This window comes from Jaculus jaculus, chromosome 14 (assembly GCF_020740685.1).
Source record: "Jaculus jaculus isolate mJacJac1 chromosome 14, mJacJac1.mat.Y.cur, whole genome shotgun sequence".
In the NCBI taxonomy this organism is placed as follows: Eukaryota; Metazoa; Chordata; class Mammalia; order Rodentia; family Dipodidae; genus Jaculus; species Jaculus jaculus.
This window is the reverse complement of record NC_059115.1, coordinates 14,978,288-14,992,139: the sequence shown is the minus strand read 5'-3', so window position 1 is coordinate 14,992,139 and position 13,852 is coordinate 14,978,288.

The window sequence follows — 13,852 nt, the reverse complement described above, 5'->3', positions numbered from 1 at the left end:
TTTATATTTTGTTTTTATTTATTTATTTACTTTTAAAATATTTTATTCTTATTTATTTGACAGAGAGAAAGGGAGGGAGAGAGAGAGAATGGGCACACCAGGGCCTCCAGCCACTGCAAATGAACTCTAGACATATGCGCCACCTTGTGCATCTGGCCAACGTGAGTCCTGGGGAATGGAACCTGGCTCCTTTGGCTTTGCAGGCAAATGCCTTTACTGCTAAGCCATCCCTCCAGCCCCCCCCCCCTTTTTTTTGAGGTAGGGTCTTGCTCTATCCCAGGCTGACCTGGAACTCACTATGTAGTCTCAGGATGGCCTCAAACTCATGGCAATCCTACCACCTCTGCCTCCCAAGTGTGGGGATCAAAGGTGTGCACTACCATGCCAAGCTAACCCAAACTAAGAATTTTTATGCTTTTCTCAGACATGTCGGGAATATAATTGACAAATAAAAATAGAACAGGATCTGGAGAGGTGGCTCAGAGGTTAAAGCACTTACCTGCAACGCCCAACACTCTGAGTTTGACTCCCTAGTCCTACATAAAGCCAGATATCACATGCATCTGAAGTTCATTTTCAGCAGCTGGAGGCCCTGGTGAGCCCAGTTTCTCTGTCTCACTTCTCTTTATCTTTCTCTACTTGCAAATAAATAAATAAAATTTTTTTTTTAAGTGGAACAGGGTGGGCAGGAGAGATGGCTTAGCAGTTAAATGCTTGCCTGTGAAGCCTAAGGACCCCGGTTCGAGACTCGATTCTTCAGGACCGACGTTACCCAGATGCACAAGGGGGCGCACGCATCTGGAGTTCGTCTGCAGTGGCTGGAGGCCCTGGCATGCCCATTCTCTCTCTCTCTCTCTCTCTCTCTCTCTATCTGCCTCTTTCTCTCTCTGTCGCTCTCAAATAAATAAATAAAAATGAACAAAAAAAATTTTTTTTAAAGTGAAACAGGGTCTGGAGAGGTTGCTCAGTGGTTCAAAGTGCTTGCTTGCAGAGTCTGATGGCCCAGGGTTTGATTCTCCAGTACCCACAAAGTGGAACATGTGTCTGGAGTTCATTTACAGTGGCAGGAAGCCCCGGCACACCCATACTCACTCTCTATCTGCCTCTTTCTCTCTATCTCTGTCTCTAATAAATAAATAAAATAATACTTTATAAAATAGAACAGGGCAGGAGAGAGGCTTAGTAGTTAAGGCATTTGCCTGTGAAGCCAAAGGACCCAGATTCGATTCCCCAGGACCCATGTAAGCCAGAGCAACAAGGTGGCACACACATCTGGAGTTCGTTTGCAGTGGCTGGAGGCCCTGGCACACCCATTCTCTCTCTCTCTCCCTCTTTCTCTATCAAATAAATAAATAAATAAAAATAAAATATTTTTTAAAATATCCAGACTACTCAGGCTAGCATAATCGGTTAACCCTGGGTTCACCCAGAAATCCCGTCTCAAAAAATCAGGTGGAAAGCATCTGAGGAAACATCTAACATCAACCTCTGGCCTCCACATATACACACATGCATGCACACTCACGCCCATATGTATGCCCACACACATACAAACATGCATATACATGTGCATGCATACCATACATACACAGACATATACACACATAAAAAAAATAAAATAGACAGTGTGTTAGTTTGAATATTGTCCCCTGATAGACTCAATTTTTTTTTAAGCTATAACATGGATTTCTAGCCCCTTGGCTGGAAGAGGTGTTACTGTGGGCACATCCTGGGGTCCACTCCTAAGGTGTTACTGGGGGTGCATCTGAATACTGTGGGCAGATCCTGGGAATCCATCCATAAGGTGTTACTGGGGGCAGATCCGCATTCCAGCCTAAGGGTAGGCAGAGTGCTTGAGATCTGCCTGGGCTCCCTGCTATTTTGAGGTATTGGTGGTGATATTTTTTTCTCTCTGCATGGATCTGTGAAAGGGGAAAAGCTTCTTCCACCATTATGGAACGTCCCCTGGATCTGTAAGCTTCAAATCAAACCCTTCCTCCCATAAACTGTGCCTGATGTGGAAGTTCATCCTAGCAACGTGGAACTGACTAGGACAGAAAGGAATGGAGAAAGACACCCAATATTGATCTCTGGCCTCTACATGTGCACACACAGAAGCACTTGAATGCATGCACACATACATATACAAAAATGGACTATCATCGCAAAATTCCAGAAGGCAATGCAGCATCATGCCATACACTGACCCCCCCCCCCAAGAACTTACCCATCTTCTAACAGAGTTTGTGCCCTCTGACAAGTGTCTCTCCCTCTGCCAACCACCATACTCTGCTCCTGTTAGTTACTTCATTGTGATAAAACACCTGAAAGAGAGCTGGGCATAGTGGCGCACGCCTTTAATCCCAGCACTTGGGAGGCAGAGGTAGAAGGATCGCTGTGAGTTCAAGGCCACCCTGAGACTACAGAGTGAATTCCAGGTCAGCCTGGGCTAGAGGGAGACCCTACCTCAAAAAACCAAAACAAGCAAACAAAAACACCTGAAAGAAACAACAAAGGGGAGGAAGGATCCATTCTGGATCGTGGTTTGAGAAGACACAGCCCATCATGGTGGGGAAGACATGGTGATGTTCATGGCCACTCACAGCTGTGGCAATGGAAGCAAGAGGCTGGGTTACATCATGGCAGCAGTCAGCAAGGACAGAACTTAGGTCAGAACCAGAGCTGGGTCTAAATCCCCGGACCTCTGAGTGACCCATTTCCTCAAGTTAGGGACTTCCTAAAGGTCCCTTCCAAAACAGTACCACCAGCTGACCCTATGGGGGACATTTTATATCAAGCCCTTAACAGCTTCTATAAATCTAACTCATTTTAAAATTTTAACATCTTACTTTAGACAGAGAGAAAGAGGGAGAGAATTGCACCAGGGCCTCAGCCACTGCAATTGAATTCTATACGCTTGCACCACCTACTGGGCACATGCGACCTTGTGCTTGCCTCACTTTTGTGTGTCTGGCTTGTGTGGGATCTGGAGAATCGAACATGGGTCCTTATGCTTTGCAGGCAAGTGCCTTAACTGCTAAGACATCTCTCTAGCCCCCTAACTCATTTTATTTATCTGGGGGGGAGGGGATAAAACTTTTAATATATTATACTCTATAACTTTTATTAAATGATAAATTAAAAAATTATCCTTGGTATATTGGGCCTTGAGAGGCCCGGATGTGAGGCCTAGTGGAACTTCCGGAGCCTAACTGCCTCAGCCCAGCTATGACTCAGCAGGGGCCCAAATGGCCTCTGGCCTGCTACTTCCACACAGGAAATTAGAATTCCTGCCCATGGGCACTTAGACCTCAGCAGGGGGCCAAATGGCCTCTGGCTGCCACTTCCACAAAGGAAGTTAGAGTCTCCACTGGTGCAGGCTTGGAACCAATCATCTCAGAGGTCGCAGTATGCTATGGGCCCTTACATCTCACCCCACCCTGAAGTCTCCGCCTTCCTTCCCAACATTATATAAATACCTGCCTGCTACAATAAAGTGAGTCCCTGCTTCGAAAAGACTCCCCAGTCAGTGTGGTTTTTCTCCGCATTATCCTCCCTCAACCCCTAGGGAGGAACCAGCAGGCCTGGTTCTTCCCTTCGCACTACCTGAGCGGGAAGGAGCCCAACATTGGTGTTGATGGAGTACTTGCAACACAAATGAAAGTCACTGGCATATATGATGCTCAAAGCACAGTGTTGCGAATTTGTATATTAGTATTTTAACACATGCAAGTTTATACAGAATTTAAGAGAAACATTTATGCTAGGTTTCATGCTCTTGCCTATTCGGAAGGCTTAAGCTGGTGCTATAATCATCCAGAAAGATAAAGGTACCATAAGGAATTATAAACAATCTTCTCTTGTAAGGTTAAGTTACATGAAAGTCGGGTACCGCAAACACACAGAGTGTCAAATGTTGTAAAAAAAAAAAAAAATGATTCAGGAGATCATTAAATAAATTCATTAAAACAGTGTTTATGCTAATTGAGATACTACAGGTTATGATAGTGATCACCAAGATACAGTCAAATGTAAAGAAATCATGCAACAAAAGGTGTAACTATGTAGCTTCAACAAAAAGAAAACCCTTTGGCGTGATTAGGAGCACACATGCGTTGCACAAGTGGGAAAAAACTTAGATAACAATACAATTTCATAAAAGAATAGCATTGTACTAGGAACTCTGCCAATTTTTAAAAAATCTTTAACCACTTAAGACAATCAACTGAATGCAATGCCATTCCTACAGTTGAAATTGTCCTTAACTTCTGTCCCAGAATCTGGAACAAACAGGTTAGGGACTCTGGGCTTGAGGAACTTGAACTCACCAGTCCAGAGTCTCCAGTCACACACCTCATACTGGGAGCTCCAGGACAGCGTCCCTGTCCCGCTGACGCCCACCACAAGTTAAGAAAAGAATCAGTAGTTCATTGTCAATATTTAGCTGAATTCTAAACTATTCCTGAAACTGGGGTTTGCATCATGCACTCTTTGAACTCTGAACAAGAAAGTTGGACATAATGGGCTTCAAGAACTTGAACTCACTGGTCTCTGAGCCTCCAGTCAGACACACCTCATACTGGTAGTTGTGGGACAGTGTCCCCGCCCCGCTGACGTCCACCAGGTGTCCAGGAAAGTGGCCCCTCAGGCAGAGAGCAGCCACCCAGTGGGGACACCCTCCTCCTGAGCAGGGGAACCCTAACTCACTTTGGATTCCTCATGTAAAGGAAATCAGATAGCATGAGTCTTCTGTGTCTAGGTTATTTCATTTATGTCTCTAGGATCAACTATGTGGCTGCAAATGGCAGAATTTTGTCTATTGTTAAGGCTGAATGACATCCCATTACATGTGTACACTGCATTGTCTTGACTCTCATTCATCGATGGACATTTAGGCTGCTACTGCGTGTTGGCTGTTATGAATATTCACGCAGTAGAACTGGGAGTGTTGACATCATTCCAGTTCATGAAATAAGCCCGTCACCTGAGCAGTGCAGGGAGAAGTGACTGAATTGAACCACCATTAATAACTGTGTTGCTGGGACAACATACTTCCATTTCCACCCCTGCTTACCAAAAGAAATGGAATGCCCTTCTGTTGTGGAATGATGTCCTCCAAGCGTGACGGCCCTTGTCATCTTCCACAGCTGTGACCACTCACGAGATGCCTCAGCATCAGATCTGTTGATATTCCCTCACAGAACGAAGGGAGAGGCGCTGGATCCTCACCAGACATGTCAGCCACTCCTTCCTCACACCTCTGTGTAATTCTGCTAAGTGTGGCCACATGCTCTTGGGAGGTTCTAGAGATTATAGTTGGTATGTGGAAGGCTAACTGACAAGGACTCCATGTATGCAGGTATGGGGAAGTCATCTAAGCTAGGGTGAGGTGTTTTGGTGATGTGGCTGCTCTGGAGTCACCCACACTCCTGTAAGTAAGCCCAGTAAACTCACAGGCTTACCAAGCGAGGCTCACGTGGAAAAGCTTCTTTGGTCTATTATTGACCTTTTTAAATTTTTTTTAAAATTTTTTTGTTTACTTTTTAATTATTTGAGAGCAACAGACACAGAGAGACAGGCACATAGAGAGAAAATGGGCACGCCAGGGCCTCCAGCCACTGCAAACGAAATCCAGACGTATGTGCCCCCTTGTGCATCTGGCTAACGTGGGTCCTGGGAATCGAGCCTCGAACCGGGGTCCTTAGGCTTCACAGGCAAGTGCTTAACCGCTAAGCCATCTCTACAGCCCTGCTGCCCTTTTTAAGGGGAGCATTTATTCAAATCTCCCCTGGCAAAGTTCAAACGCCACCTTCTTGATAGTATAAGAAGGGAAGATCATCCTGAGGATTTGTTAATGATTTATAAATAATTACTATCCTACCACAAAGCGTGCCTAGCTGTCCAACTCTGAAATCACCAGCATCTGGCTTATGTGCATAGTAGGGAATTGAACTGGGATCCTTTGGCTTTGCAGGCATTCACCTTAAACACTAAGCCATCTCTTCAGTCCCATGCAATGATGGACATCAACTGGGGAATATTTTAGTCCTTTAAAGCATATTTGGCAATGTCTGGGGACTTTCACTGTGGTAAAATGCACATACCATCAAATTTTCTACTTTACCCCTTTTTTTATTTTAAATTATGTATTTATTTATTTATTTGAGAGCGACAGACACAGAGAGAAAGACAGATAGAGGGAGAGAGAATGGGCGCGCCAGGGCTTCCAGCCTCTGCAAATGAACTCCAGACGCGTGTGCCCCCTTGTGCAACTGGCTAACGTGGGACCTGGGGAACCGAGCCTTGAACCGGGGTCCTTAGGCTTCATAGGCAAGCACTTAACCGCTGAGCCATCTCTCCAGCCCCTACTTTACCCCTTTTAAGGTGAACTTTTAACTGGCTTTTTGCACTCACCATCACATGTTACCATCACAACTATCTATTTCCTGGACTTTTATAATCATCAACAATAAAATTCTACTTGTTTGCAGTAGCTGGAGGCCCTGGTGTGCCCTTTTCTCTTTCTCTCTTTCTCTCTCTCTCTTCCTCTCTCCTGTCTGTCTCTGCTTACAAATAAATAAAATATTAAAAATGAAATTTTAGCCAGGTGTAGTGGTACTCAGTTTAAATCCTAGCACTCAGAAAGCAGAGGTAGGAAAGGAAGATCTCTGTGAGCTCAAGGCCAGCCCAGGACTACAGAGTGAGTTCCAGTTCAGCCAGGGTTAGAATGAGACCTTCCCTCAAAAAAATAAAAATAAAATTCTATAGCCATTAAATAAATCTGAGGGTAGAACAGCTTAATCCAAGAGGACAGGAAAAGGAGGGAATTGAAGACATGAAAATGCCACACAGAAACCTGCTTCTTTGTTAGCTAATTACAACAAAATTTAAGAAAAGGAAAAGTCACTCTGAATTTCCCCACCTAGAAACCACTAATAAGTTTCTTTTGCATTTGAGTACTTCAAAACTTTTGGTCTCACTGGCTCTACCACCTCTTAGGCAGAAACCACACAGTGCAGATAAACATCTTGCCATGTACAGGCCCTTGAAGTTCATCATACTGAGGCAGAAACCTATGCTGTAGAGGACGAGCAAGTGTTTCTTGTCTGAAATAATGCTCCCAGGATGACGCCATGAGTTTATCTCTTCCGGTAAAGAGAGCTGTTGTTAGAAGCTTCCGTTTCAGGTTTGGGAGATGGCCCAGTGGTTAAAGGCCCTCGCTAGCAAAGCCTGCCAACCCTGAGTTTGATTCCCCAGCACCCACGTAAAGCTGGACACAAAGTGACACTTGCGTCTGATCCCCAGGGACATTCCACAATAGGAGGTAGAGCCAGGAGAATCCAAAGCCCAGGGACCACCAGATTGGCGTGTGTTTGTAGCTGCAAGGGGTCTTGTCTCAAAGAAAGTGGGAAAAGATCAGACGCATCGAGGTTGTCCTCAGACCTCCACACATGTGCTGTGGGATGCGTGAGTGCACACGCGCACGCACACACACACCCCCATGCACACACACAAAAAAGAAACTTTAAGCCTCAGCATGGTGGCACTTAGTGGTCCCTATTTCCCACATCCTGTATTCCAGCACCTGGACTGCAGGCTTTCCAAATGGTGCTACTGAAATTTGAAGGAAGACCTTCTTTGCTGAGAATGGGGGATGCCGTCCTTCACAGCAGATGTAAGCAGCACGTGCCTGGACCTGCGCCTGGTAATGCCAACAGCACCCTACTTGTGCCAACCAGAAACCTCTGAATATGGTGCAGTTTTTCATGGACATCAAACTCACCCATTGTTAAGAAATGACCTAAGGTGCCCTAAACTCACCCCATGTCCCCTTTCCCTGGTAATGGGAGGAAGGAGGAGGTATCAGAGGCTTATTGAAAGAAAGCTACTTACTCCTAATTAAAAGAATAAAATTTTCTGGGTATAGTGGTGCACACCTTTAATCCCAGCACCCTGGAAGCCAAGATAGGGTCATCATGAGTTCAAGGCCAGCCTGAGATTACGTAGTAAATTTCAGGTCATGGGCTACAGCAAGACCCTACCTCAGAAAAATAAAATAAGAATAATAAATGTGATGGACTGGAGAGACGATTCAGGGCTTAAAGGAGCTTGCAAAGTCTGACAGCCTAGGTTCAATTCCCCTCCCCAGTACCCACGTAAAGCCAGATGCACAAAGTGGCACATGCATCTGGAGTTCATTTGCAGAGGCTTAAGGTCCATACTAGTTCTGCCTATAATATAAAATTTGAAAAAACTGGAATTTGAGCTTGACCTCTGGCCCTATATGGAGACAAGACATGCTAAGCTATCCAAACACAAGATCACGGTCCCCTCCCTTAATCCAGGGCTGGGGAGGTGGCTCCGTGGTTAAGACTGCTCTCTACAAAAGCATGAGGGCCTAGGGGTCCTGAGACCACCTGAGCCTCCAGAACCCATGCAAACAGCTGGGCATGGCCACACACACATCTGGAACTCCAGTCTTATGGGTAGCAGAGACACGAGGATCGCTGGAACTCAAGAATCGCAAGCTCTGGAATGTGTAGGAGACTCCATCGCAAGGAAAGACAGGCAAGTGAATGGTGGGGAGAGACACCCAGTGTTCTCCTCCGGCCGCTGCAGGCAAGCCCATGGAGTGCCCCGTGAGCACAGACACATGTGTACACCACACACACGTGCAACTATCTGCACATATACTTAAAAGTCAATCCTACAGCCTGGTCCCTTGATCTCCCTGGCCTAGAGACCATCCTTCACCTAAAGACATGCTAAGGTCGTGGAAAGATTATCCCTTAGTGAGATAATACACTTAAACCCACAGAAGCCCCTCCATCGAGGCACACACAGATCTTCACTGCTAACCCTCACACTTTTCTAGGTCTCACTCAGAAAGGACACTTCCTTTTGTGCATTATCACTTCTTTGGATTCTGGCCAAAAGCCTAAGTGCGCCTGCCCGGATCCTCCGGGCTTCCTGCTTCTCTGACCATTCCACCCTCCCTGTCTCACCACACACACGCTCACCAGGCAGCTGCTTGCCCACATCCAGGGCCCAGCCAGCCTACTTTACGGACCCTGACTCAAAACCCTTGACTTTCTCCCTTCTTATTATCTGTTCCCCTCCTCCCTGCAGCTGCCAAGATTTACAGCTTGCCTTTATGGTTTCTTTTTTCTTTTTTTTCTTTTTTGGAGGTAGGGTCTCACTCTAGCCCAGGCTGACCTGGAATTCACTATGGAGTCTCAGGGTGGCCTCAAACTCATGGTGCTCCTCCTACCTCTGCCTCCCGAGTGCTGGAATTAAAAGCATGTGCCACCACGCCTGGCCGCCTTTTTTTTTTTTTTTTAACTCACAAACACTAATAAAAATGTTGAGATTTTAAAAAGTAAGATATTGAGGATGGAGAGATGGCTTAGTGGTTAAGGCATTTGCCTGCAAAGCCAAAGGATCCTGGTTCAATTCTCCAGGACCCACGTAAGCCAGATGCACAAGGGGGTACATGCATCTGGAGTTCATTTGCAGTGGCTGGAGGCCCTGGAGTGCCCATTCTCTCTCTCTCTCTCCCAAATAAATAAGATGCCCTAAACTCTATGCTGTTTTGTCCAAATACTTTAAGATTTAATTTTTGCCTAGCTGAGTTACAAGATAAGCCACCCACTTGGCATCCTCATGAATTTTCTTGGTCTAGCTTTGGAGCCTGTGCTATATCAAGCCATTAAATCTTCTTAGCAATTAATAAGTAGATACCTTGGGGGATAAAGGTAACGTTATGGGTATAGCGCAAAGGTAACATTCTTTGGTTAGAGAACCTTCTCTTTTCAGATGGCGGTGGCCTTGAGATGACTCAGAAGACACCATGGTGCTGAGAAGCAGTGACAGAGGAATGCTCAGCACTGCAATATCTCTATCACACCTTCCAAGGCTCAGGGTCCATTGCGGAAGAAGTGGTAGGAAGAATGTAAGAGCCAAAGGAAGGGTAGGACTCCTTACAACTTGCTCCTCCAGACACAAAATGGCCTGGATATCCATGACCTCACAGTGCCTGACACTACCTACTCAAGACCATCATAATAGGAGGGAAAGATGATGACATCAAAATAAAAGACTAATTGAGAGGGGGAGGGGATATGAAGGAGAGTGGAGTTTCAAAGGGGAAAGTGGGGGGGAGAGAATTACAATGGGATATTGTTATCATGGAAGTTGTCAATAAAGAGATTTTAAAAAAAAAGATAACATCTTCTCAGGCTGCCTGAGGCCCAGGGACCAAACCCCAGCATCACAAAAGAAATACCATTAAAATATGCAGAAAGTCTAAGCCTGGAGTCTCAATCTAAATTCACTATCTGAATCTTTGTCTGCAATGTAATTTTAGGTTCCCCATGGGATAGCTTTAATTCAAATAGAACCCAAAATTGTGACTCTCTCCCATGTCAAATTTCTAAGTCTCCATTTCTCCAACATATTTTCCACCGTTAGGAACTATGAATCTGGCTTCTCTGCCTGCATCCCGCTGTAGTTACTCCAAACCCCAATTTAACACCAAGTAGAACTCTAAGCACAGGAATCTGAAGCAAATGAGACTGTTTGCCTTGCTATGGGCCCACTGAAGATGGCTATGTGACTGCTAAGCTTGGGCCTGCACGCAGTCATCGAGTGACTTAAGCCACTCCACCTCCATCCTGGAGATGCACATTGTTCCAGGCTTTCCACCTACATCACTAGGGATCGGTCAGAACATCAACGCAGGGACATGTTCAAAGTGCTGTGCCACCTACTAAGTTATGGGAAAATGTGAGGATGTGGACTGGTTTGTTGCCAGGGCCTGGGAATGAGTTCTAAAAATAGTGACTTGGAACTTTGTTTCCTAAAGAAATTTCTAAAATGGCTTTGAGGTTTTTTTTTTTGTTTGTTTGTTTGTTTTGTTTTGTTTTGTTTTGTTTTAATTTTTTTGTTCATTTTTTATTTATTTATTTGAGAGCGACAGACATAGAAAGACAGATGGAGGGAGAGAGAGAGAATGGGCGCGCCAGGGCTTCCAGCCTCTGCAAACGAACTCCAGACGCGTGCGCCCCCTTGTGCATCTGGCTAACGTGGGACCTGGGGAACCGAGCCTCGAACCGGGGTCCTTAGGCTTCACAGGCAAGCATTTAACCGCTAAGCCATCTCTCCAGCCCTTGTTTTGTTTTTTAATGTAGGCTCTCACTCCAACCCAGGCTGGCCTCAAACTCAGCGCTCCTCCAATCTCTGCCTTCCAAGTGCTGGGATTAAGGTGTGTGCCACCATGCCCAGTATTTGATAGGTTTTCTATCAGCAGAAATGGGATTGTAAATAACTTTCCAAACAAAAGCTTGTGACCCTTTTGGACAGAAAAACTTTTTTTTTTTTGGCAGTTGGCAGTGGTTACTGGGGAGACTCAAAACTCAGAGTGCTGAGAAGTGACAGTTGAGTACTCATCTCTCAGTGAGACATCTGTCACATAGTCCAAGGCTCAGGGAACATCGAAGAGGTGGTTTGAAGAATGTAGGAGCCACAGGATGAGAGGAAGAGTTTTGAAATGCTGTCTTCCAGGCATAAAGTGGCCGTTGCCTTTGTGACTGTCATTACCTACACAAGACATGCACAGCATTGAGCCCAACATGTCCCCATAGATGAAAGGCAATGAAAAAGATGACAAAGTAGGATGGGTTTTGAAATGATTATGATCAAAATACATTGTGTCTACGTACGAGTATTGTCAGTAAGCTTTAAAAATTGTGAGGGAGGGCTGGAGAGATGGCTTAGCGGTTAAGCGCTTGCCTGTGAAGCCTAAGGACCCCGGTTCGAGGCTCGGTTCCCCAGGTCCCACGTTAGCCAGATGCACAAGGGGGCGCACGCGTCTGGAGTTCGTTTGCAGAGGCTGGAAGCCCTGGTGCGCCCATTCTCTCTCTCTTCCTCTGTCCGTCTTTCTCTGTCTGTCGCTCTCAAATAAATAAGTAAAAAATTAAAAAAAAAAAATTGTGAGGGAGAAGGACAGACCCAGAAACGGACTCAGACATCATTGAAAATGTTAAGTCAACAGTGACAGTCAAATGTTTCTCCGAACTGGGTGTGGAGGCACACATCTGCCACCAACACTAGGGGAACGGAGACCTTCATGAGTTCAAGGCTAGCCTAGGCTACACAGCAAGCCCTTGCCTTGGGGGAAAAAAAAATCAGTTGCAGCCGGGCGTGGCAGCGCACACCTTTAATCCCAGCACTTGGGAGGCAGAAGTAGGAGGATCGCTTTGAGTTCAAGGTCACCCTGAGACTACATAGTGAATCCCAGGTTAGCCTGAGCTAGTGAGACTCTACCTCGAAAAATCGAAAAGAAAAAAATCAGTTGCACTTCCTGAGCAACGAGATAGGTTACAGCAGGTTTGATAAAGCTATGGCCCTTGGGCAAAATCTGTCCAGCTGCCCATTTTTTTGTAAGTGAAGTTTTACTGGGACATAGGTTTTACCCATCGTGATTGCTTTCACGCTACAAGGACAAGATCCTTGTGGTCTGCAAGCTTGGTAACTATCCAGCCTGCTGGGGGAAAAAAAAAAAAAAATCAAGTTGCCAAGGCTGGAGAGATGGCTTGATGGTTATGGCATTTGCCTGCAAAGCCAAAGGATCCAGGTTCAACCCTCCAGGACCCACATAAGCCAGATGCACAAGAGGATGCATGCATCTGGAGTTTCTTTGCAGTGGCTAGAAGCCCTGACACGCCCATCCTCTCTCAAATAAAATTTTTAAATGTTGCCAAGGAGTTGGAGTGATGGGTCAATTGCACCAGCATAAGGACCCAAGTTCAGACTCCCAGCACCCATGTAGAAGCTGGGCACAGCGCTGCACACGTGTAATCCCAGCTCTGAGCAGGCAGAGAGGGGAGAACCCCCTAGGGCTTACTAGACAGCTAGTCTAGGCAAATCAGTGAACTCCAGGTGTAAGGCTGGAGAGGTGGCTTAGCGGTTAAGGTGCTTGCCCACAAAGGCAAAAGACTAAGTACCCACGTAAAGCCAGATGCACGAGGCGTAGAGGTCTTCATTTGCAGGGACTAGAAAGCCTACTGCTCCCATTCTTTGCCCATTGTTCTCACCCAAATAAATTTAAAATAAGATGGTGAGCAGTTGAGGGAGACATCCAGTTTAAACCCCTGGTCTCCTACATGCACCCTGATAAAAACACAAACACACTAAAATGTTGCTAAGTCTTAGGTTGGAATATAAAAGTTAAGTCCTAGGTTAGATTATGAAACTTGTAACAAGGGCTGGGGAGAAAGTTCAGCACCTGCCACACAACCCCGAGGAACCAAGTTTAGATCCCATGTAAAAGCTGGCAGCTGGGCTGGAGAGATGGCTTAGCAGTTTAGGCGCTTGCCTACAAAGCCAAAGGACCCACGTTCAATTCGCCAGGACCCAGTTAAGCCAGATACACAAGGGCAGCGTGCATCTGGAGTTCGTTTGCAGTGGCTGGAGGCCTTGGTGCACCCATTCTCAGTCTCTCAAAATAAGTTTTTAAAAAGGCAGGAAGCTTTGGCATACACATATTTGCACTCATATGAGCATGCACACACATACAAATTCAAAAAAATGAAACTGATTTAGGGACAACAAAAACACTAATCTTCAACAAGGAGGGGCCAAGGGGAGGGGTAAGTCATGGATGACCCAAACTGACTGTATTTGCTGGATACAAAACTAAATAAAAATAAAAAATAATACTAATCCTGTAGATTCATCAGGCAACTGTTAAACCAGGCTAAAATACCCAAGTTAGGGAAATAATAGAATTCGACACTTCTGTAAGGACTTCCTGGTTATCCTCTTTTCCTAGGCTAAGCCTAACATTGCCAAA